General features: G+C 42.0%; 1 protein-coding gene across 4 annotated transcripts in view; it reads left to right on the top strand.

Moving 5' to 3' along the window:
• The first annotated feature begins 801 nt into the window (after window positions 1–801).
• The window catches only part of LOC115125128 (protein-tyrosine sulfotransferase 1), a 132,592-nt gene continuing 107,679 nt past the window's right edge, over window positions 802–25,714 (top strand). The window contains exon 1 of one of the 4 annotated variants that reach the window (XM_065000587.1): window positions 802–1,092. The gene's annotated coding sequence lies outside the window, so the exon portion shown is untranslated. The remainder of the gene's footprint in view (window positions 1,093–25,714) is intronic. The other 3 variants (XM_065000586.1, XM_065000589.1, XM_065000588.1) reach the window with 3 other exon arrangements.

The following is a 25,714-nucleotide window of genomic DNA, read 5'->3' on the forward strand; positions in this document are numbered from 1 at the left end:
TGTGCTAACCATGTGACCAATAAAATGTGATTTGATTTGATTTGATTTGAACTGGACACCTAAACCTGGTAAATCAATCAACTGGGTTGAGATGTATCCTATTATACACTGTGGTTGATTACCTATTTAATTCACTTGATTAAAATGTCCAAATGGATTAAAACTCAAAATGATCTCAGATTATATTGTGTGAATATGCAAACGTCCTTATTTGCCAGGAAGAAAATGTGTGGACATCTGTAGCCTATAATTTATTTTACCTTTATTTAAAAGTCAGTTAAGAACAAATTCTTATTTTCAATGACGGCCTAGGAACAGTGGGTTAACTGCCTGTTCAGCGGCAGAACGACAGATTTGTACCTTGTCAGCTCTGGGGTTTGAACTAACATCCTTCCGGTTACTAGTCCAACGCTCTAACCACTAGGCTACCCTGCCGCCCCGAGCTGATGACTGACAGATACAAAGTACTCTTCATTGGAAGAGTAAATCAATTATGAAATGTGTATTTATCAAAATACTGTTAGCTTTTAAAACACTACAATATTTTGCAGTGCTTTACAAAGCTCCAATATTTTGCTGTGAGCTGTTGCGCAAATATTTGAAATGTAGTTCCTGTCTCTTTAAAAACATTGGTAGATTCTAATCCCGCCCTTCAAAGCTTTCAACCAACCCTCTGCCATGAGACATTATGAGTTGTCTTCTGCAGGTGGTCCAATCGCAAACCGGCTTTCAATTACAGGGCACCATTCATTATCCTAATTTTGTTGCAAAATGTTTCTTAAACGTAAGCAAACTGAACGAAAACGAGGAAGAACCTAACTGAATTAGTCCAATAGAAACTCTCGTTTTCGTTGTAAAAACGCAACTGTTTACAACTGTGTGGACGAATGATTACACCACCGTCTCGTAAAGCAGGGGATACGCGTTTGCAGCGATACAACTGAAGAGAAAGCAGTACCAAGTATTATCGTGCGTCGGATCAGTGGAACAACAGCGAGCAAATAGAACGGAAGGAATGTACCAGCAACGGTGTTCAACTATTAGATCAGCAGCTTGATCAACTGTCTCCGGGCGCTGGATCCGCTACATTAGGTGGGTGGTTATATTGTATCAAGTGAAAGATTCCGACAGTGTAGCATAGCAATGCCCTTCTCTTTTCCCACTTCTCTTCCAGCTTCAGCGGCGCTAACCGCGACTGTCTACCTCTACCTAGTAGGTTAACCACTACTCATTTTGAGCATTACCCATTCGGAGGTCTTAAAGAAAAGCCGCCCGTCAATGTCCGTTTTTAGCTCCGACATGTTTTAATAGTTGGTGAATCTGTGAAATGCGCTGAAAGCTTGGCATCGTTGTAGAATGTTTTTGGCACATGCCACCCGGTGTATGAAGACAGAACATGTATCATGCATCTTGGCACAACAATAAACATGATCGGTCAAAAGCCCATTTTCAAATAGACAACTAAATTAATCGAGTGTTGTGTCTCCGTATTGGCAGTTATGTTCTCGTGTTTTAACCAGATACATTCTTTTTTCTTCTTCTGCAGCCCATCAGTAATGCTTTGTTTTTACATTCTTTTTTTTACATTGAAATCAACAGTAACTGTTGATGTGCGCACAACTAAAACAACACACGTTGTTGATATTGGCATCTCCTATGTATCTGTAGCGGAGTTTGTTTTTTTGTCGACAGAAAACGGACATCGCTACCGTAGTTAAATTCACGTCGTCAGTCTTTTTACCTTATTGATATTTCCACATCAGATGACATCCTGTCTGTAGACTATTGATGTGGAATACCTACTGGTCAGCACAGCATAGGAAATATTGGACGGAATTATGCAAACGTCATAATGTGTAAACGTGTTCCAAAAGGAAGCCTCCTACACTTGGTCTTCTGGGATTTATTATGTAGCTTAATTAATCAAGACAATATGATGAATCTCGGCAACCAGCCATGAGGTAGGTCTTACCTCCCAGATGTTTTGCCATCAGCTACTTGCAGTTAACCACAACTGGAAGGGGAATGGGTCTAACACTTTAAAAAAATAAAATTTTATTTATGTATTTCTCATTGCAAACTATTCCTACAGCTGTTGACAAAAACGTATAACTTCTTTGTGTCATGTTGGGAATGAATTGTGGTGACAGACCGGTTATTTATGTATCAGGAATGAATTGCGGTGACAGACAGGTTATTTATGCATCAGGAATGAATTGTGGTGACAGACCGGTTATTTATGCATCAGGAATGAATTGCGGTGACAGACAGGTTATTTATTCATCAGGAATGAATTGTGACAGACCGGTTATTTATGTATCAGGAATGAATTGCGGTGACAGACCGGTTATTTATGTATCAGGAATGAATTGCGGTGACAGACAGGTTATTTATTCATCAGGAATGAATTGTGACAGACAGGATATTTATGTATCAGGAATGAATTGTGGTGACAGACCGGTTATTTATGTATCAGGGCTCCTTCAGTGTTCTCTTTATTGGCAATAGCCAAAGACAGAAATAGATACGTAGATAGATAGATACGTAGATAGATAGAAAGCCATACCATTATCCTATGTCTTTGTCTGGTATAGAATATATATTAGTAATATTACATCATGTTTCAAACCCCTGGCTGTTATAGTGATGGAGATGCTGGTAGAAAGTGGTTCATATGTGTTTATTCATATTCTGGTGACTCGGTGCCCACAGCCCGCCACAGCCCGCCACAGCCCGCCCACGGTCCATTAGACTTTGTTCACAGAAATGTCCAAATTACGTTATGCTATAAGAGACCTCTGATTATTCACTGTTAAGGGGTTTATTCACATTTTTGTCTAATGGAAATGTATGACTTTTCCATGACTTTTAACCAAATATCCAAGACCAATAATTGATGACATCTCTATGGCTGTGTTTAGTCAAGCAGCCCAATTCTGATATTGTTTTCCACTAATTATGCTTTTTGACCAATCGCATCAGATCTTTTCACAGAATATCTTTTTTTCCAGAGTTTATCTGATTGGTCAAAGGACCAATTAGTGAAACAACAAATATCAGAATTGGTCTCCCTGTGTAAATGCAGTCGAAATAGCATTAAATGGGGGAAAAGTCTGGTTAAATGTGGTATTGCTGCTAGTCTCTGACCCCATGTAGCCTACTATCTCAAGCCGTTGTGCCCTTGATCAAGGCACTTTAACCTAACAACACTGTTAGGCAACTGTATAAAACCCATGTGGTCAACCCTCCATCTGGAGAGAGATGGGTGTGTCCATTTTTATCAAGGTCCTGTTGAGCAACAGATGTGTTGTGTTAGACGGGGGGGGGGGGGGACGGGGGGACGGTTGGCCACCCTTTAATATAAAATATCGCAACGTTACAACCAAATACTTTCAATATACAATTTATTCTCTCATTCAATGAATCTGGGATATAAATGGATAAGGTAGATTACTTCAAAAAACAAAGTAGTAGGACATGTTTATCACCTTTTTATATGGCTAAACTATATTTCAGGGGAGATCTATGCACAGCATGATAGTTATTTGTCTATTAGAATAAAACATGTTGCATTGGTGAAATGACTGTGTTAGACTACTGTTTAATAGAGAGGAATGTCAGCTTTCCTACTGCGCTGTGTAATGTATTTCTCAACAGAGCCGGTGGAAACAAGACGGCAGTGACATTAATGCTTATAGCTAAAGAGTTAACTAGATTACGAGCTATGTTTTCAATTGGCTATATAGTCTAGCCCCCCCCCTTTTTTTAAGTGATTGATCATATATTTTATAACACAATATAAAAAATTCCAGGACTTTTCCAAGGATTTCATGACTGTAAGAACTCTCATTTAACAACCTCATTTGATAACATTCAGGCTTGCGTTTTCTCAATCTGCGCCTTTTCAAACTGGAACAGTCTCCTCGTACACCGGATTCACAGACCGGATTCTCAAACTGGAACAGTCTCCTCGTACACCGGATTTACAGACCGGATTCTCAAACTGGAACAGTCTCCTCGTACACCGGATTCACAGACCGGATTCTCAAACTGGAACAGTCTCCTCTGACAACTAAAGTAGAACGAAGCAGAATCAGGACGTGAATGCCCACTCTGCTATTCAGTGCAGATCTAGCTTTGTTTAACCTTTGACGCTGTGTGTGAATCCGGGCCGGTGATAGGCCACTTTGTTATATAGAGGAGCCGGGTGCGCAGTTCCCCAAAAAATGTGAATTGTAGGCCCAGCTCCGGCTCAGGTCGGCTCATGTCAAGCGCTGACCTTTTTAGGATGCACCCTCCGTTGTTTTCCTGTGGCTGTCTGTCTGAGCTCTGTGCTACTCTGCTTCCGCAGCTGCAGGGGGTGATTGATAATGGCAGGGCCTGGCTGTGTCTCAGGCAGAGTTGGGATATGCAAAAAAAATACATTTCCAATGTAAATTATTGACAAGTATAAACCCCCACCAGAGTATTACTATTCTTCCCTGCACTAGTATTGACCAGGAAGTAGCGCACCGCTAGTATTGACCAGGAAGTAGCGCACCGCTAGTATTGACCAGGAAGTAGCGCACCGCTAGTATTGACCAGGAAGTAGCGCAACGCTAGTATTGACCAGGAAGTAGCGCAACGCTAGTATTGACCAGGAAGTAGCGCAACGCTAGTATTGACCAGGAAGTAGCGCAACGCTAGTATTGACCAGGAAGTAGCGCAACGCTAGTATTGACCAGGAAGTAGCGCAACGCTAGTATTGACCAGGAAGTAGCGCACCGCTAGTATTGACCAGGAAGTAGCGCAACGCTAGTATTGACCAGGAAGTAGCGCAACGCTAGTATTGACCAGGAAGTAGCGCAACGCTAGTATTGACCAGGAAGTAGCGCACCGAGTAGGGTGCCATTTGGAACGCAGAAGTCTTTGGTTCTTCTCGTTTCCTGGTTTGGGAAGTCCGTATCACCCCTTTTGCTGCTAACAGATGATATGATCATGTTTATTTTGTACACCGTTTAGGTAAATACCTTGTCTTAGCTACCTGCCCACGGCTGTGTGTTCATCCCGTTAGTTGGCTAACATCACTAATATGCCTTATGATGTCCGCCCACGCTGATGCATCCAGGCTGACCGTGCATCATCCTCCTGTTCATTGGCAGGTTTTATATCATGTCTGTTGTACTCTCATGTATTCAAGCCATTGAGTTTTTACTGATTTGTAGGTTTTGTTATGTAGGCTAATGCATTGTGATACACAGCCCGTAGATTAGTTCTATGCTGTGATTATTCCCCAGTCAGAGTGTGATGCCTGGCTTTCGGTCTGCCGGCCGGCCTGTCTGGCTTTCGGTCTGCCGGCCGGCCTGTCTGGCTTTCGGTCTGCCGGCCGGCCTGGCTGGCTTTCGGTCTGCCGGTCTGCCGGCCGGCCTGGCTGGCTTTCGGTCTGCCGGCCGGCCTGGCTGGCTTTCGGTCTGCCGGCCGGCCTGGCTGGCTTTCGGTCTGCCGGCCGGCCTGGCTGGCTTTCGGTCTGCCGGCCGGCCTGGCTGGCTTTCGGTCTGCCGGCCTGCCTGGCTGGTTGTCGGTCTGCCGGCCTGTCTGCCTGCCTGCCTGCGTGGTTGTGACGAAAGGAGGGCAAGTTGGCTCTGGACTCTGTTATAAAGGAAGAGGAAACAACATATCTAGAAGGTATAAATGTGATTTATACCATATACACTCTTCATTATCGTGCTGATACTGTAGAATTGAAAGCAGCTGAATCTCAGACTAGGCTAAAGCTTTAGGCCATGGCTCCGTCCTCCCTAAGAGTGAACTGGTTCCCTTCTCTGATTTTTGAAAGGAAATGACTGGTACACATTCCACATATAGTGGAAACTCCCTCTAGCTAGCCCCTGCCTCTACCAGTCTAATACTTTTACATTGGTTTTTGAAGTAATGAACAAGTGTACATTTCAGGAGAGAGGAGATATTATTGGGATGCACCCGCTAAGTTTAGTTTCCCTAGCTGGTGAATATTGTGTCTGGTTAGATGTTAATATCCTCTTCCATCTTGATAAAAAAGAGACTGTTGTAACATGAGTGTCAGTTAGGAATTTTCCTCTTCAGGCCCAAATGTTTAGGTTGCTCCTCCTCTTCCTATGGTCTGGCTATTGATTGGCATGGAAATGAGGCCCTGTTTTTAGATGGAACAGAATGGATGGCCTCCCAGGCAGCTGTGTCCCGGATGGACTTGTGGATGATGTGGCAATACCGTATTGATCTCTCGCTCTCTCTCTTAGCACTCTCTCTCAATATCCATCCCTCTCTCTCTCCCTCTCTCTCAATTTCCATCCCCCCCTCTCCCTCCCTCTCTCTCAATGCCCCCCCCCTCTCTCTCTTTCTCTTCTCTCTCGCTCTCTCATTTACCAGTGATGTCAGAGTGTTTTAAACCCTGGACTTTCAACCCAGCAGCATGATAAACACCGAAAGAGTTCAGCTAATCAGTTCCCAGGTTAGAAAACTGCACAACACACAGGGAGGCTTTAAACGGCATGCAGTCTTCCTCCCTCTCAGCTGCTGACTGACTGATCATCCTGTTTGAATGGTGCAGCATCTCTCTCTCTCCCTATCCAGGATACCTAAATGAAAGTGATGATGATTAATGTTGTTGGTGTGTGTGTGTGTGTGTGTGTGTGACGGTTGAGGAGAGAGGAAGAGCGCACTAGAGAGCGAAGCACCAATTAATTTGTACATTTACATGCTAATGAATAGTGTGTAGCCGAGCAGGGAGCATCGTGGGATGTTGTTCGGTACCCGTTGGCTCTGCTCTGTACAGAGCTCTTGTGGTTGATTAGGAATGACCCAGACTGCCTGGTAGCTGCTAGGTGTAGGGTGATCTACCCACATGATCTCTACCTACGCTAGGTAGTGTAGTCTTTATAGTCAGTGTAGGGTGGTCTACCTACGCTTGGTAGTGTAGTCAGTGTAGGGTGGTCTACCTACGCTAGGCTGTGTAGTCTTTATAGTCAGTGTAGGGTGGTCTACCTACGCTAGGCTGTGTAGTCTTTATAGTCAGTGTAGGGTGGTCTACCTACGCTAGGCTGTGTAGTCTTTATAGTCAGTGTAGGGTGGTCTACCTACGCTTGGTAGTGTAGTCTTTATAGTCAGTGTAGGGTGGTCTACCTACGCTAGGCTGTGTAGTCTTTATAGTCAGTGTAGGGTGGTCTACCTACGCTTGGTAGTGTAGTCTTTATAGTCAGTGTAGGGTGGTCTACCTACGCTTGGTAGTGTAGTCTTTATAGTCAGTGTAGGGTGGTCTACCTACGCTTGGAAGTGTAGTCTTTATAGTCAGTGTAGGGTGGTCTACCTACGCTAGGTAGTGTAGTCTTTATAGTCAGTGTAGGGTGGTCTACCTACGCTTGGTAGTGTAGTCTTTATAGTCAGTGTAGGGTGGTCTACCTACGCTTGGTAGTGTAGTCTTTATAGTCAGTGTAGGGTGGTAGTCTTTATAGTCAGTGTAGGGTGGTCTACCTACGCTAGGTAGTGTAGTCTTTATAGTCAGTGTAGGGTGGTCTACCTACGCTTGGTAGTGTAGTCTTTATAGTCAGTGTAGGGTGGTCTACCTACGCTTGGTAGTGTAGTCTTTATAGTCAGTGTAGGGTGGTCTACCTACGCTAGGTAGTGTAGTCTTTATAGTCAGTGTAGGGTGGTCTACCTACGCTTGGTAGTGTAGTCTTTATAGTCAGTGTAGGGTGGTCTATGTCTATCTATATCTACATGATGTGGAAGTTTCCATCAGTACAAGTGTTAGTGGAGTTTGAGAAACATCTCTATATTCCACAGTTCAAGTGTCTCTTGGGTTTTGAGTTGGTTTCTGAAATTGGGTCTTCGTCCCCGCCCACCGCATCACTCAGTCAGTTGGAATAGAGAGGAATGTTGTTGTCGTGGCACCACTTCTTCTTCCAGTAATGGTTTCTACTGGAGGACTGACTGACCTTTCCCGGGAGATGGCAGGCCTGATGCTATTGCCTCCATTAATTTTTTTTTTTTTAAATGGAAATGGTTTGTAAAATGATCCCCGAATGCCATGTATGTTACAGCCTTCCAGGTCCCTGGGAGAGACGCAAGGGGCCAAGATGACATTTCACAAGTTTTAAACAGTAACTACGGGGTCATTTGCAGCTTCTAGCGTAAAGCTTAAATGTCAACCAAAATGTCCTAAAGCCTTTGACTGGAATTATGCGGAACTGAGTTTAAATGTAACCAATCGGAGAACAAGTTGTCTGGGAAAGACCGTTGACTGGAATTATGCGGAACTGAGTTTAAATGTAACCAATCGGTGAACAAGTTGTCTGGGAAAGACCGTTGACTGGAATTATGCGGAACTGAGTTTAAATGTAACCAATCGGTGAACAAGTTGTCTGGGAAAGACCGTTGACTGGAATTATGCGGAACTGAGTTTAAATCTAACCAATCGCAAGTTGTCTGGGAAAGACCGTTGACTGGAATTATGCGGAACTGAGTTTAAATGTAACCAATCGGTGAACAAGTTGTCTGGGAATGACCGTTGACTGGAATTATGCGGAACTGAGTTTAAATGTAACCAATCGGTGAACAAGTTGTCTGGGAAAGACCGTTGACTGGAATTATGCGGAACTGAGTTTAAATCTAACCAATCGGAGAACAAGTTGTCTGGGAAAGACCGTTGACTGGAATGATGCGGAACTGAGTTTAAATGTAACCAATCGGAGAACAAGTTGTCTGGAGAAGACCGTTGACTAGAATTGTGCTGAAAAAACAAATATTAATACTAGAAACTGACCTCAAATGTTAAAGGTCACATGCAGATGTTAATGCGAGTGTAGTGAAATGTTTGTGCTTCTAGTTATATCTAACAAGTAATCTAACCATTCCCTAACAACTACCTAATACACACACATCTAAAGGGATGGATTAAGAATATATCAATATATGGATGAGCGAGCGGCATAGGGCAAGACGCTATAAGATGCATTACTCATCTCATATGTATATACTGTAAGATGCATTATATGAAGTGGCATTGTTTAAAGTGACTAGTGAGTCTCAATGTAGACAGCAGCCTGCCTCTCTGTGTTAGTGACAGCTGTCTAACAGTCTGATGGCCTTGAGATAGAAGCTGTTTTTCAGTCCCTCGGTCCCCAGCTTTGATGCACCTGTACTGACCTCGCCTTCTGGATGGTAGCGGGGTGAACAGGTAGTGGCTCGGGTGGTCGATGTCCTTGATGATCTTTATGGCCTTCCTGTGGCATCGGGTGCTTTGAATAGGGCGGTGTCTCAAATGGCATGTTTTTCCCCTATAAAGTAGTGCACTATATAGGGAATAGGGTTCTATATGGCCCTGGTCTAAAGTTGTGCACTATATAGGGAATAGGGTTCTATAGGGCTCTGGTATAAAGTAGTGCACTATAGGGAATAGGGTGTCATTTGGGATGCTAACTTAGAGTGGTGATCTCTCACAAAATGTCATGCATGTTACCTGTTGGGTCAAAGGTCAGTCCCAGGCTAATCGCCGGCCACAGTTGCGTTGCTTTCTGCATCTAAAGAGACGTCTCAAATGGCACCCTATTACTAATCCCTTTGTAGTGCGCTACATTTGACCAGAGCACATAGGGAATAAAGTCGTACACTATGCAGGGAATAACCTGCCATTTGGGACACGGGTTAGCTGTCCTGTAGAAGTGGAAGCATGTGTACCAAATATCTCATTGGAAACCAATACAGATTGGGTCATTTTTCAACACAGAGATGGACCCTTGGCAGGAACTTAGTGCTGCTGCGGGTAAATGAACTGTTTGGCGTAGTCGATCTGTTGTTTTATTTGCAGTCTTAAGTCTTTTCTGAAAAGTGCCGATCTCATCAATGATTCATTTCTGAACAAGGTTTTCACGTTTCTACCAAAAGTTGAATAATATGCAGAAGGTATAGGCGGAGTGTCGAGGTGCCGTGGCGATGTGGCGGCCTAGTCGAGGTTTCCGTGGAGGCCTAGTCGAGGTTTCCGTGGCGGCCTAGTCGAGGTTTCCGTGGAGGCCTAGTCGAGGTTTCCGTGGCGGCCTAGTCGAGGTTTCCGTGGCGGCCTAGTCGAGGTTTCCGTGGCGGCCTAGTCGAGGTTTCCGTGGAGGCCTAGTCGAGGTTTCCGTGGCGCCCCCAACAGGATCTTTATTGAGTTTAGAATATGGTACTTCAGTGAGAAATCATGACCGTGTGTTTTCACTAACAGTTTGGGTTCATTTAGTATTTATTTTTTAACTGTTACAGATCAAACTGATCTGTTGAATGGGTTCATCTTTCCTAATTCCCCTTCCAAATTAACCCCCCCCACCCCCCCACAGAACTCAATCGGAGCAGCTTTTCCTGTTAGATTTGTGTTTCTCCATCTCTGAATTCCTGTATTATGAGCTACTGGCAGGAAGGAGCACATTCACCCCATTAATCATTGAAGGAAAAAAAACAAAACCATGTACCATGTTCATATCAAGCCTTCAGTGACAGACCTGAGTAGTAACACATGATGAATAGCCAAGCAGAGGACCGTGAGAGCAAGCCTCTCCCAGTCCAACAATGCTTTTCTTCATTCCCCCCTTCTTCATCCCTCCCCTCGTCTGCCCCCCTTCTTCATTCCCCCCCTCGTCCCCCCCCTTCATTCCCCCCCCTTCTTCATCCCTCCCCTCGTCTAACCCCCCCCCTTCTTCATCCCTCCCCTCGTCCCCCCCTTCTTCATCCCTCCCTCGTCTACCCCCCTTGGGCAAAGAAGACCCTTTTGAAGTTCAGTTCTTGTCCATCAAGGTAGATCATGGCAGGGCCTCAGTGTTGGAGGCTCCAACCTTGTTTTACACACACACACACACACACACACACACACAGAGAGACGTCCTCCCTTGTTATTAAGTGTTGAAGTGGTGGTCTGGTTTCCACATGGTCCCGTAGAGAATGTCAACCCTTGTTCACAGATCAAAGAGAACTCCATAGGAGGATACGAGTATCTATAACAGGAAAAAGCCTCATTCCTTGCTTCAGCTCGGTCTCAGCCAGGTGAAACCGGAAACCAGTCTGCCTGCCGCTGAAGCTCGACCGCTGTAGTTGTAATTCAGACCAGTGACTTTGAGCTTTCAGAATTGTTCCAACCTCCTCCTCCTCGAAGTCGAGGAATGGTTGACAGTCTGATTTTTTTTTTTCCACGGCTGTGTCTCAAGTGGCACCTCATTCCTTTTATATTTAGTACACAACTTTTGACTAGACGTAGGTCAAACATCACCTATTCTGGGCCGGAACAGAACTTTAGACAAGCCTACCGACAAGCCTAACACAAACTACATATAGCCTACCGACAAGCCTAACACAAACTACATATAGCCTACCGACAAGCCTAACACAAACTACATATAGCCTACCGACAAGCCTAACACAAACTACATATAGCCTACCGACAAGCCTAACACAAACTACATATAGCCTACAGTAACACAAACTACATATAGCCTACAGTAACACAAACTACATATAGCCTACAGTAACATAAACTACATATAGCCTACAGTAACACAAACTACATATAGCCTACAGTAACATATAGCCTACAGTAACATATAGCCTACAGTAACACAAACTACATATAGCCTACAGTAACACAAACTACATATAGCCTACAGTAACATATAGCCTACAGTAACACAAACTACATATAGCCTACAGTAACACAAACTACAGATAGCCTACAGTAACATAAACTACATATAGCCTACAGTAACATATAGCCTACAGTAACACAAACTACATATAGCCTACAGTAACATATAGCCTACAGTAACATAAACTACATATAGCCTACAGTAACATATAGCCTACAGTAACACAAACTACATATAGCCTACAGTAACATATAGCCTACAGTAACACAAACTACATATAGCCTACAGTAACATATAGCCTACAGTAACACAAACTACATATAGCCTACAGTAACATATAGCCTACAGTAACACAAACTACATATAGCCTACAGTAACATATAGCCTACAGTAACACAAACTACATATAGCCTACAGTAACATATAGCCTACAGTAACATAAACTACATATAGCCTACAGTAACATAAACTACATATAGCCTACAGTAACACAAACTACATATAGCCTACAGTAACATATAGCCTACAGTAACACAAACTACATATAGCCTACAGTAACACAAACTACATATAGCCTACAGTAACATATAGCCTACAGTAACACAAACTACATATAGCCTACAGTAACATATAGCCTACAGTAACACAAACTACATATAGCCTACAGTAACATATAGCCTACAGTAACACAAACTACATATAGCCTACAGTAACACAAACTACATATAGCCTACAGTAACACAAACTACATATAGCCTACAGTAACATAAACTACATATAGCCTACAGTAACATATAGCCTACAGTAACATAAACTACATATAGCCTACAGTAACACAAACTACATATAGTCTACAGTAACATAAACTACATATAGCCTACAGTAACACAAACTACATATAGCCTACAGTAACATATAGCCTACAGTAACATAAACTACATATAGCCTACAGTAACATATAGCCTACAGTAACACAAACTACATATAGTCTACAGTAACATAAACTACATATAGCCTACAGTAACATAAACTACATATAGCCTACAGTAACACAAACTACATATAGCCTACAGTAACACAAACTACATATAGCCTACAGTAACACAAACTACATATAGCCTACAGTAACATATAGCCTACAGTAACACAAACTACATATAGCCTACAGTAACACAAACTACATATAGCCTACAGTAACATATAGCCTACAGTAACACAAACTACATATAGCCTACAGTAACACAAACTACATATAGCCTACAGTAACACAAACTACATATAGCCTACAGTAACATATACTACATATAGCCTACAGTAACACAAACTACATATAGCCTACAGTAACATATACTACATATAGCCTACAGTAACATATACTACATATAGCCTACAGTAACATATAGCCTACAGTAACACAAACTACATATAGCCTACAGTAACACAAACTACATATAGCCTACAGTAACACAAACTACATATAGCCTACAGTAACATATAGCCTACAGTAACATATACTACATATAGCCTACAGTAACATATACTACATATAGCCTACAGTAACATATACTACATATAGCCTACAGTAACACAAACTACATATAGCCTACAGTAACATATACTACATATAGCCTACAGTAACACAAACTACATATAGCCTACAGTAACATATAGCCTACAGTAACACAAACTACATATAGCCTACAGTAACACAAACTACATATAGCTTACAGTAACATATACTACATATAGCCTACAGTAACATATAGCCTACAGTAACACAAACTACATATAGCCTACAGTAACACAAACTACATATAGCCTACAGTAACATATAGCCTACAGTAACACAAACTACATATAGCCTACAGTAACATAAACTACATATAGCCTACAGTAACATAAACTACATATAGCCTACAGTAACACAAACTACATATAGCCTACAGTAACATATAGCCTACAGTAACACAAACTACATATAGCCTACAGTAACACAAACTACATATAGCCTACAGTAACACAAACTACATATAGCCTACAGTAACATAAACTACATATAGCCTACAGTAACATATAGCCTACAGTAACATAAACTACATATAGCCTACAGTAACACAAACTACATATAGTCTACAGTAACATAAACTACATATAGCCTACAGTAACACAAACTACATATAGCCTACAGTAACATATAGCCTACAGTAACATAAACTACATATAGCCTACAGTAACATATAGCCTACAGTAACACAAACTACATATAGTCTACAGTAACATAAACTACATATAGCCTACAGTAACATAAACTACATATAGCCTACAGTAACACAAACTACATATAGCCTACAGTAACACAAACTACATATAGCCTACAGTAACATATAGCCTACAGTAACACAAACTACATATAGCCTACAGTAACACAAACTACATATAGCCTACAGTAACACAAACTACATATAGCCTACAGTAACATATAGCCTACAGTAACACAAACTACATATAGCCTACAGTAACACAAACTACATATAGCCTACAGTAACACAAACTACATATAGCCTACAGTAACATATACTACATATAGCCTACAGTAACACAAACTACATATAGCCTACAGTAACATATACTACATATAGCCTACAGTAACATATACTACATATAGCCTACAGTAACATATAGCCTACAGTAACACAAACTACATATAGCCTACAGTAACACAAACTACATATAGCCTACAGTAACACAAACTACATATAGCCTACAGTAACATATAGCCTACAGTAACATATACTACATATAGCCTACAGTAACATATACTACATATAGCCTACAGTAACATATACTACATATAGCCTACAGTAACACAAAACTACATATAGCCTACAGTAACATATACTACATATAGCCTACAGTAACAGAAACTACATATAGCCTACAGTAACATATAGCCTACAGTAACACAAACTACATATAGCCTACAGTAACACAAACTACATATAGCTTACAGTAACATATACTACATATAGCCTACAGTAACATATAGCCTACAGTAACACAAACTACATATAGCCTACAGTAACACAAACTACATATAGCCTACAGTAACATATAGCCTACAGTAACACAAACTACATATAGCCTACAGTAACATATAGCCTACAGTAACACAAACTACATATAGCCTACAGTAACACAAACTACATATAGCCTACAGTAACATATAGCCTACAGTAACATAAACTACATATAGCCTACAGTAACACAAACTACATATAGCCTACAGTAACATAAACTACATATAGCCTACAGTAACACAAACTACATATAGCCTACAGTAACATATAGCCTACAGTAACATATAGCCTACAGTAACACAAAGTACATATAGCCTACAGTAACATATAGCCTACAGTAACACAAACTACATATAGCCTACAGTAACACAAACTACATATAGCCTACAGTAACATATAGCCTACAGTAACACAAACTACATATAGCCTACAGTAACATATAGCCTACAGTAACATATAGCCTACAGTAACACAAACTACATATAGCCTACAGTAACATATAGCCTACAGTAACACAAACTACATATAGCCTACAGTAACACAAACTACATATAGCCTACAGTAACACAAACTACATATAGCCTACAGTAACACAAACTACATATAGCCTACAGTAACATATATCCTACAGTAACACAAACTACATATAGCCTACAGTAACATATAGCCTACAGTAACATATAGTCTACAGTAACATAAACTACATATAGCCTACAGTAACACAAACTACATATAGCCTACAGTAACATATAGCCTACAGTAACATAAACTACATATAGCCTACAGTAACATATAGCCTACAGTAACACAAACTACATATAGTCTACAGTAACATAAACTACATATAGCCTACAGTAACATAAACTACATATAGCCTACAGTAACACAAACTACATATAGCCTACAGTAACACAAACTACATATAGCCTACAGTAACACAAACTACATATAGCCTACAGTAACATATAGCCTACAGTAACACAAACTACATATAGCCTACAGTAACACAAACTACATATAGCCTACAGTAACATATAGCCTACAGTAACACAAACTACATATAGCCTACAGTAACACAAACTACATATAGCCTACAGTAACACAAACTACATATAGCCTACAGTAACATATACTACATATAGCCTACAGTAACACAAACTACATATAGCCTACAGTAACATATACTACATATAGCCTACAGTAACATATACTACATATAGCCTACAGTAACATATAGCCTAAGTAACACAAACTACATATAGCCTACAGTAACACAAACTACATATAGCCTACAGTAACACAAACTACATATAGCCTACAGTAACATATAGCCTACAGTAACATAAACTACATATAGCCTACAGTAACATATACTACATATAGCCTACAGTAACATATACTACATATAGCCTACAGTAACACAAACTACATATAGCCTACAGTAACATATACTACATATAGCCTACAGTAACACAAACTACATATAGCCTACAGTAACATATAGCCTACAGTAACACAAACTACATATAGCCTACAGTAACACAAACTACATATAGCTTACAGTAACATATACTACATATAGCCTACAGTAACATATAGCCTACAGTAACACAAACTACATATAGCCTACAGTAACACAAACTACATATAGCCTACAGTAACATATAGCCTACAGTAACACAAACTACATATAGCCTACAGTAACATAAACTACATATAGCCTACAGTAACATAAACTACATATAGCCTACAGTAACACAAACTACATATAGCCTACAGTAACATATAGCCTACAGTAACACAAACTACATATAGCCTACAGTAACACAAACTACATATAGCCTACAGTAACACAAACTACATATAGCCTACAGTAACATAAACTACATATAGCCTACAGTAACATATAGCCTACAGTAACATAAACTACATATAGCCTACAGTAACACAAACTACATATAGTCTACAGTAACATAAACTACATATAGCCTACAGTAACACAAACTACATATAGCCTACAGTAACATATAGCCTACAGTAACATAAACTACATATAGCCTAACATATAGCCTACAGTAACATATAGCCTACATATAGCCTACAGTAACATATAGTCTACAGTAACATAAACTACATATAGCCTACAGTAACACAAACTACATATAGCCTACAGTAACACAAACTACATATAGCCTACAGTAACACAAACTACATATAGCCTACAGTAACATATAGCCTACAGTAACACAAACTACATATAGCCTACAGTAACACAAACTACAGTAACACAAACTACATATAGCCTACAGTAACATATAGCCTACAGTAACACAAACTACATATAGCCTACAGTAACACAAACTACATATAGCCTACAGTAACACAAACTACATATAGCCTACAGTAACATATACTACATATAGCCTACAGTAACACAAACTACATATAGCCTACAGTAACATATACTACATATAGCCTACAGTAACATATACTACATATAGCCTACAGTAACATATAGCCTACAGTAACACAAACTACATATAGCCTACAGTAACACAAACTACATATAGCCTACAGTAACACAAACTACATATAGCCTACAGTAACATATAGCCTACAGTAACATATACTACATATAGCCTACAGTAACATATACTACATATAGCCTACAGTAACATATACTACATATAGCCTACAGTAACACAAACTACATATAGCCTACAGTAACATATACTACATATAGCCTACAGTAACAGAAACTACATATAGCCTACAGTAACATATAGCCTACAGTAACACAAACTACATATAGCCTACAGTAACACAAACTACATATAGCTTACAGTAACATATACTACATATAGCCTACAGTAACATATAGCCTACAGTAACACAAACTACATATAGCCTACAGTAACACAAACTACATATAGCCTACAGTAACATATAGCCTACAGTAACACAAACTACATATAGCCTACAGTAACATATAGCCTACAGTAACACAAACTACATATAGCCTACAGTAACACAAACTACATATAGCCTACAGTAACATATAGCCTACAGTAACATAAACTACATATAGCCTACAGTAACACAAACTACATATAGCCTACAGTAACATAAACTACATATAGCCTACAGTAACACAAACTACATATAGCCTACAGTAACATATAGCCTACAGTAACATATAGCCTACAGTAACACAAAGTACATATAGCCTACAGTAACATATAGCCTACAGTAACACAAACTACATATAGCCTACAGTAACACAAACTACATATAGCCTACAGTAACATATAGCCTACAGTAACACAAACTACATATAGCCTACAGTAACATATAGCCTACAGTAACATATAGCCTACAGTAACACAAACTACATATAGCCTACAGTAACATATAGCCTACAGTAACACAAACTACATATAGCCTACAGTAACACAAACTACATATAGCCTACAGTAACACAAACTACATATAGCCTACAGTAACACAAACTACATATAGCCTACAGTAACATATATCCTACAGTAACACAAACTACATATAGCCTACAGTAACATATAGCCTACAGTAACATATAGCCTACAGTAACATATAGCCTACAGTAACACAAACTACATATAGCCTACAGTAACATATAGCCTACAGTAACACAAACTACATATAGCCTACAGTAACACAAACTACATATAGCCTACAGTAACACAAACTACATATAGCCTACAGTAACATATAGCCTACAATAACACAAACTACATATAGCCTACAGTAACATATAGCCTACAGTAACACAAACTACATATAGCCTACAGTAACACAAACTACATATAGCCTACAGTAACATATAGCCTACAGTAACATATAGCCTACAGTAACATATAGCCTACAGTAACACAAACTACATATAGCCTACAGTAACATAAACTACATATAGCCTACAGTAACATATAGCCTACAGTAACACAAACTACATATAGCCTACAGTAACATATAGCCTACAGTAACACAAACTACATATAGCCTACAGTAACATATAGCCTACAGTAACACAAACTACATATAGCCTACAGTAACATATAGCCTACAGTAACACAAACTACATATAGCCTACAGTAACATATAGCCTACAGTAACATAAACTACATATAGCCTACAGTAACATAAACTACATATAGCCTACAGTAACACAAACTACATATAGCCTACAGTAACATATAGCCTACAGTAACACAAACTACATATAGCCTACAGTAACACAAACTACATATAGCCTACAGTAACACAAACTACATATAGCCTACAGTAACATATAGCCTACAGTAACATATAGCCTACAGTAACACAAACTACAGATAGCCTACAGTAACACAAACTACATATAGCCTACAGTAACATATAGCCTACAGTAACATATAGCCTACAGTAACACAAACTACATATAGCCTACAGTAACATATAGCCTACAGTAACACAAACTACATATAGCCTACAGTAACATATAGCCTACAGTAACACAAACTACATATAGCCTACAGTAACACAAACTACATATAGCCTACAGTAACACAAACTATAGCCTACAGTAACACAAACTACATATAGCCTACAGTAACATATAGCCTACAGTAACACAAACTAGTGAAAAATTGTATTGTTATTTGAAATAAAATAATCTTATTCTGTTTAATTTAACACAAAACATTTTTTTTTTGCAATAACATCTATGAAATGTGTTAATGACACTTAGAATGTTGCAGTCAGAATGACAGCTCATTAGCTTAAAGGGAGGCGGGTCCCTGGAAGCCTAGCAGTTTAAAGGGGGGCGGGTCCCTGGAAGCCTAGCAGTTTAAAGGGGGGCGGGTCCCTGGAAGCCTAGCAGTTTAAAGGGGCGGGTCCCTGGAAGCCTAGCAGTTTAAAGGGTCCCTGGAAGCCTAGCAGTTTAAAGGGGGGCGGGTCCCTGGAAGCCTAGCAGTTTAAAGGGGGCGGGTCCTGGAAGCCTAGCAGTTTAGAGGGGGCGGGTCCCTGGAAGCCTAGCAGTTTAGAGGGGGCGGGTCCCTGGAAGCCTAGCAGTTTAGAGGGGGCGGGTCCCTGGAAGCCTAGCAGTTTAGAGGGGTCCCTGGAAGCCTAGCAGTCCCTGGAAGCCTAGCAGCTAAAAGGGGGCGGGTCCCTGGAAGCCTAGCAGCTAAAAGGGGGCGGGTCGGGTCCCTGGAAGCCTAGCAGCTAAAGGGGGCGGGTCCCTGGAAGCCTAGCAGCTAAAAGGGGGCGGGTCCCTGGAAGCCTAGCAGCTAAAAGGGGGCGGGTCCCTGAAAGCCTAGCAGCTAAAAGGGGGCGGGTCCCTGAAAGCCTAGCAGCTAAAAGCGGGTCCCTGGAAGCCTAGCAGCTAAAAGGGGGGCGGGTCCCTGGAAGCCTAGCAGCTAAAAGGGGGGCGGGTCCCTGGAAGCCTAGCAGCTAAAAGGGGGGCGGGTCCCTGGAAGCCTAGCAGCTAAAAGGGGGGCGGGTCCCTGGAAGCCTAGCAGTTCTAGCGTTAATTCCACCAAATCAACTTGAAGGCAGGACGGAAGGATGCATTACTGTAGTGTTTGAACAAGTTCTTCTACTGCGTATCCGCTGGTACAGTGGGTATCCTAAGTGTGTTTTTTTTTCACATTATGTTTTGTTACAAAATGGGATTAAAATGCATATAATTGATTTTTATCTACACCAAATACATTTAAAAAAATGGGTGCTTGCTTGAGATCTGGTGCCTGCTCAGTTCCCTCCTGTATTCCATGTTCACTCATGACTGCGTGGCCAGGCATGACTCCAACACCATCGTTACGTTTTCTGACGACACAACAGTGGTAGGCCTGAGCACCGACAACGATGAGACAGACTATAGGGAGGAGGTCAGAGACCTGGCAGTGTGGCGTCAGGACAACCTCTACCTCAACGTGAGCAAGACAAAGGAGCTGATCATGGACTCCAAGAAAAAGGGTATGCTTGACATCGGCAAGCACTGGGGAGTTTTTCAGGATACAGATCGTCAGAATGGAGCTAAGGACTGGCGGCAACCTAGAGGGAAAAACTGTTTGTCTGCTTTACACCAGACACTGGGAGATGAATTCACCTTTCAGCAGGACAATAACCTGGTTCAGTCTGCTTTCCACCAGACACTGGGAGATGAATTCACCTTTCAGCAGGACAATAACCTGGTTCAGTCTGCTTTCCACCAGACACTGGGAGATGAATTCACCTTTTCAGCAGGACAATAACCAACAACGCAAGGAGAAATCTACACTGATGTTACTAACCAAAGAAGAGAGTGAATGTTCCTGAGTGGCCAAGTTACAATTTGTGACTTAAAGAATGGCTGTCTAGCCATGATCCCCAACATCTTGGCAGAGCTTAAAGAATGGCTGTCTAGCCATGATCCCCAACATCTTGGCAGAGCTTAAAGAATGGCTGTCTAGCCATGATCCCCAACATCTTGGCAGAGCTTGAAGAATGGCTGTCTAGCCATGATCCCCAACATCTTGGCAGAGCTTAAAGAATGGCTGTCTAGCCATGATCCCCAACATCTTGGCAGAGCTTAAAGAATGGCTGTCTAGCCATGATCCCCAACATCTTGGCAGAGCTTAAAGAATGGCTGTCTAGCCATGATCCCCAACATCTTGGCAGAGCTTGAAGAATGGTGACAAGAATAAACGGCAAATTAATGTACAATCCAGGTGTGGAAAGCTCTTAGAGCCAGACCTAATAAGACTCACAGCTAATAAGACTCACAGCTAATAAGACTCACAGCTGTAATCGCTCTTAGAGCCAGACCTAATAAGACTCACAGCTGTAATCGCTCTTAGAGCCAGACCTAATAAGACTCACAGCTGTAATCGCTCTTAGAGCCAGACCTAATAAGACTCACAGCTAATAAGACTCACAGCTGTAATCGCTCTTAGAGCCAGACCTAATAAGACTCACAGCTAATAAGACTCACAGCTGTAATCACTCTTAGAGCCAGACCTAATAAGACTCACAGCTAATAAGACTCTGTAATCGCAGAGCCAGACCTAATAAGACTCACAGCTCACTCTTAGAGCCAGACCTAATAAGACCTAATAAGACTCAGAGCAGACCTAATAAGACTCACAGCTGTAATCGCTCTTAGAGCCAGACCTAATAAGACTCACAGCTAATAAGACTCACAGCTGTAATCACTCTTAGAGCCAGACCCAGTAAGACTCACAGCTGTAATCGCTCTTAGAGCCAGACCTAATAAGACTCACAGCTGTAATCGCTCTTAGAGCCAGACCTAATAAGACTCACAGCTGTAATCGCTCTTAGAGCCAGACCTAATAAGACTCACAGCTGTAATCGCTCTTAGAGCCAGACCTAATAAGACTCACAGCTGTAATCACTCTTAGAGCCAGACCTAATAAGACTCACAGCTAATAAGACTCACAGCTGTAATCACTCTTAGAGCCAGACCTAATAAGACTCACAGCTGTAATCACTCTTAGAGCCAGACCTAATAAGACTCACAGCTAATAAGACTCACAGCTGTAATCACTCTTAGAGCCAGACCTAATAAGACTCACAGCTGTAATCACTCTTAGAGCCAGACCCAGTAAGACTCACAGCTGTAATCGCTCTTAGAGCCAGACCTAATAAGACTCACAGCTGTAATCACTCTTAGAGCCAGACCTAATAAGACTCACAGCTGTAATTGCTGCCAAATGTGATTCTAACATGTATTGCCTCTGTGGTGAATCCTTATCTAAACCAGGTATAGTAGTGTTTTATTGTTCATCTTTTTTAAATTATTTTTCTTTACTTTGACATTTTACACATTTTCTCTTCTTTTTTTGTTGTTTATATATATTGTGGACACACAAAAAAAAGACATCCATTTGAATCCCACTTTAACACAATAAAATGTGTAGAAATCCAAGGGAGGGGGGGGGGGGGGGTTGAATACTTTATGATGGGGACTGTAGGTGTTTTCTGAGAGACTGTAGTTGGGGGATTGTCACCGCAGCCACTCCAGACGAAGGGCAAAGACTCTGCTTGTTGACGTGAGCCTGCGTTTCCTCTCTCTAAACATAGCACATCTCGTCTGTCTGTCTGTGGAGGAGAAGACCTTGGTGATTTCCTCTCTCTTTTCCCTCCATCTTATCAGTTGTTGCTAGCGGGTAGACTCATCTGTATGGTGCAGAGGCACAGTATGGAAACGGTAATAAGGACTTCTCTAATATGGAGCTTAGCCTGTAGCGTGAAGGCCTACCTGAAATTGTGTGTGTGTGTGTTTCGTGCTCTTTTCAACGATGTTAATGTGCGTCCGCATCACAGATAACGTGTGGTTTTTGGTGCTCCTGTGCTGTGCATTCAGTACTGTTTCATAAGGTGTGCGTTGTGACTGGTGTCACTGTGCGTCACCATGCGTGGGTGTCTTTGTTATTTTACATTCTCTGCTCAAGCTTGTAGAGCGGCATCAGTCAGTGGTCAGAGCAGATGAATGATGCCTTGTTGAGCAGCGTCAGAGCAGATGAATGATGCCTTGTTGAGCAGCGTCAGAGCAGATGAATGATGCCTTGTTGAGCAGCGTCAGAGCAGATGAATGATGCCTTGTTGAGCAGCGTCAGAGCAGGATGAATGATACCTTGTTGAGCAGCGTCAGAGCAGGATGAATGATACCTTGTTGAGCAGCGTCAGAGCAGATGAGTGATGCCTTGTTGAGCAGCGTCAGAGCAGATGAATGATGCCTTGTTGAGCAGAGCAACGTCAGAGCAGGATGAATGATGCCTTGTTGAGCAGCGTCAGAGCAGATGAATGATGCCTTGTTGAGCAGCGTCAGAGCAGATGAATGATGCCTTGTTGAGCAGCGTCAGAGCAGATGAATGATGCCTTGTTGAGCAGCGTCAGAGCAGATGAATGATGCCTTGTTGAGCAGCGTCAGAGCAGGATGAATGATACCTTGTTGAGCAGCGTCAGAGCAGATGAGTGATGCCTTGTTGAGCAGCGTCAGAGCAGATGAATGATGCCTTGTTGAGCAGAGCAACGTCAGAGCAGGATGAATGATGCCTTGTTGAGCAGCGTCAGAGCAGATGAATGATGCCTTGTTGAGCAGCGTCAGAGCAGGATGAATGATGCCTTGTTGAGCAGCGTCAGAGCAGATGAATGATGCCTTGTTGAGCAGCGTCAGAGCAGGATGAATGATGCCTTGTTGAGCAGCGTCAGAGCAGGATGAATGATGCCTTGTTGAGCAGCGTCAGAGCAGATGAATGATGCCTTGTTGAGCAGCAACGTCAGAGCAGATGAATGATGCCTTGTTGAGCAGCAGATCAGAGCAGGATGAATGATGCCTTGTTGAGCAGCGTCAGAGCAGATGAATGATGCCTTGTTGAGCAGCGTCAGAGCAGGATGAATGATGCCTTGTTGAGCAGCGTCAGAGCAGGATGAATGATGCCTTGTTGAGCAGCGTCTTTGTTGAGCAGCGTCAGAGCAGATGAATGATGCCTTGTTGAGCAGCGTCAGAGCAGATGAATGATGCCTTGTTGAGCAGCGTTGAATGATGCCTTTGAGCAGCGTCAGAGCAGATGAATGATGCCTTGTTGAGCAGCGTCAGAGCAGGATGAATGATGCCTTGTTGAGCAGCGTCAGAGCAGATGAGTGATGCCTTGTTGAGCAGCGTCAGAGCAGGATGAGTGATGCCTTGTTGAGCAGCGTCAGAGCAGGATGAGTGATGCCTTGTTGAGCAGCGTCAGAGCAGGATGAATGATGCCTTGTTGAGCAGCGTCAGAGCAGGTGAATGATGCCTTCTTGAGCAGCGTCAGAGCAGGTGAATGATGCATTGTTGAGCAGCGTCAGAGCAGATGAATGATGCCTTGTTGAGCAGCGTCAGAGCAGGATGAATGATGCCTTGTTGAGCAGCGTCAGAGCAGATGAATGATGCCTTGTTGAGCAGCGTCAACAGGTGAATGATGCCTTGTTGAGCAGCGTCAGAGCAGATGAATGATGCCTTGTTGAGCAGCGTCAACAGGTGAATGATGCCTTGTTGAGCAGCGTCAGAGCAGGATGAATGATGCCTTGTTGAGCAGCGTCAGAGCAGGATGAATGATGCCTTGTTGAGCAGCGTCAGAGCAGGATGAATGATGCCTTGTTGAGCAGCGTCAGAGCAGGTGAATGATGCCTTGTTGAGCAGCGTCAGAGCAGATGAATGATGCCTTGTTGAGCAGCGTCAGAGCAGATGAATGATGCCTTGTTGATGAGCAGATGAATGATGCTTGTTGAGCAGCGTCAGAGCAGATGAATGATGCCTTGTTGAGCAGCGTCAGAGCAGATGAATGATGCCTTGTTGAGCAGCGTCAGAGCAGGATGAATGATGCCTTGTTGAGCAGCGTCAACAGGTGAATGATGCCTTGTTGAGCAGCGTCAGAGCAGATGAATGATGCCTTGTTGAGCAGCGTCAACAGGTGAATGATGACTTGTTGAGCAGCGTCAGAGCAGATGAATGATGCCTTGTTGAGCAGCGTCAACAGGTGAATGATGCCTTGTTGAGCAGTGTCAGAGCAGATGAATGATGCCTTGTTGAGCAGTGTCAGAGCAGATGAATGATGCCTTGTTGAGCAGCGTCAGAGCAGATGAATGATGCCTTGTTGAGCAGCGTCAGAGCAGGATGAATGATGCCTTGTTGAGCAGCGTCAACAGGTGAATGATGCCTTGTTGAGCAGCGTCAGAGCAGATGAATGATGCCTTGTTGAGCAGCTGAATGTTTGAGCAGCATCAGAGCAGATGAATGATGCCTTGTTGAGCAGTGTCAGAGCAGATGAATGATGCCTTGTTGAGCAGCGTCAGAGCAGATGAATGATGCCTTGTTGAGCAGCGTCAGAGCAGGATGAATGATGCCTTGTTGAGCAGCGTCAACAGGTGAATGATGCCTTGTTGAGCAGCGTCAGAGCAGATGAATGATGCCTTGTTGAGCAGCGTCAACAGGTGAATGATGCCTTGTTGAGCAGCGTCAGAGCAGAT

This window comes from Oncorhynchus nerka, linkage group LG14 (genome assembly GCF_034236695.1).
Source record: "Oncorhynchus nerka isolate Pitt River linkage group LG14, Oner_Uvic_2.0, whole genome shotgun sequence".
NCBI lineage: Eukaryota > Metazoa > Chordata > Actinopteri > Salmoniformes > Salmonidae > Oncorhynchus > Oncorhynchus nerka.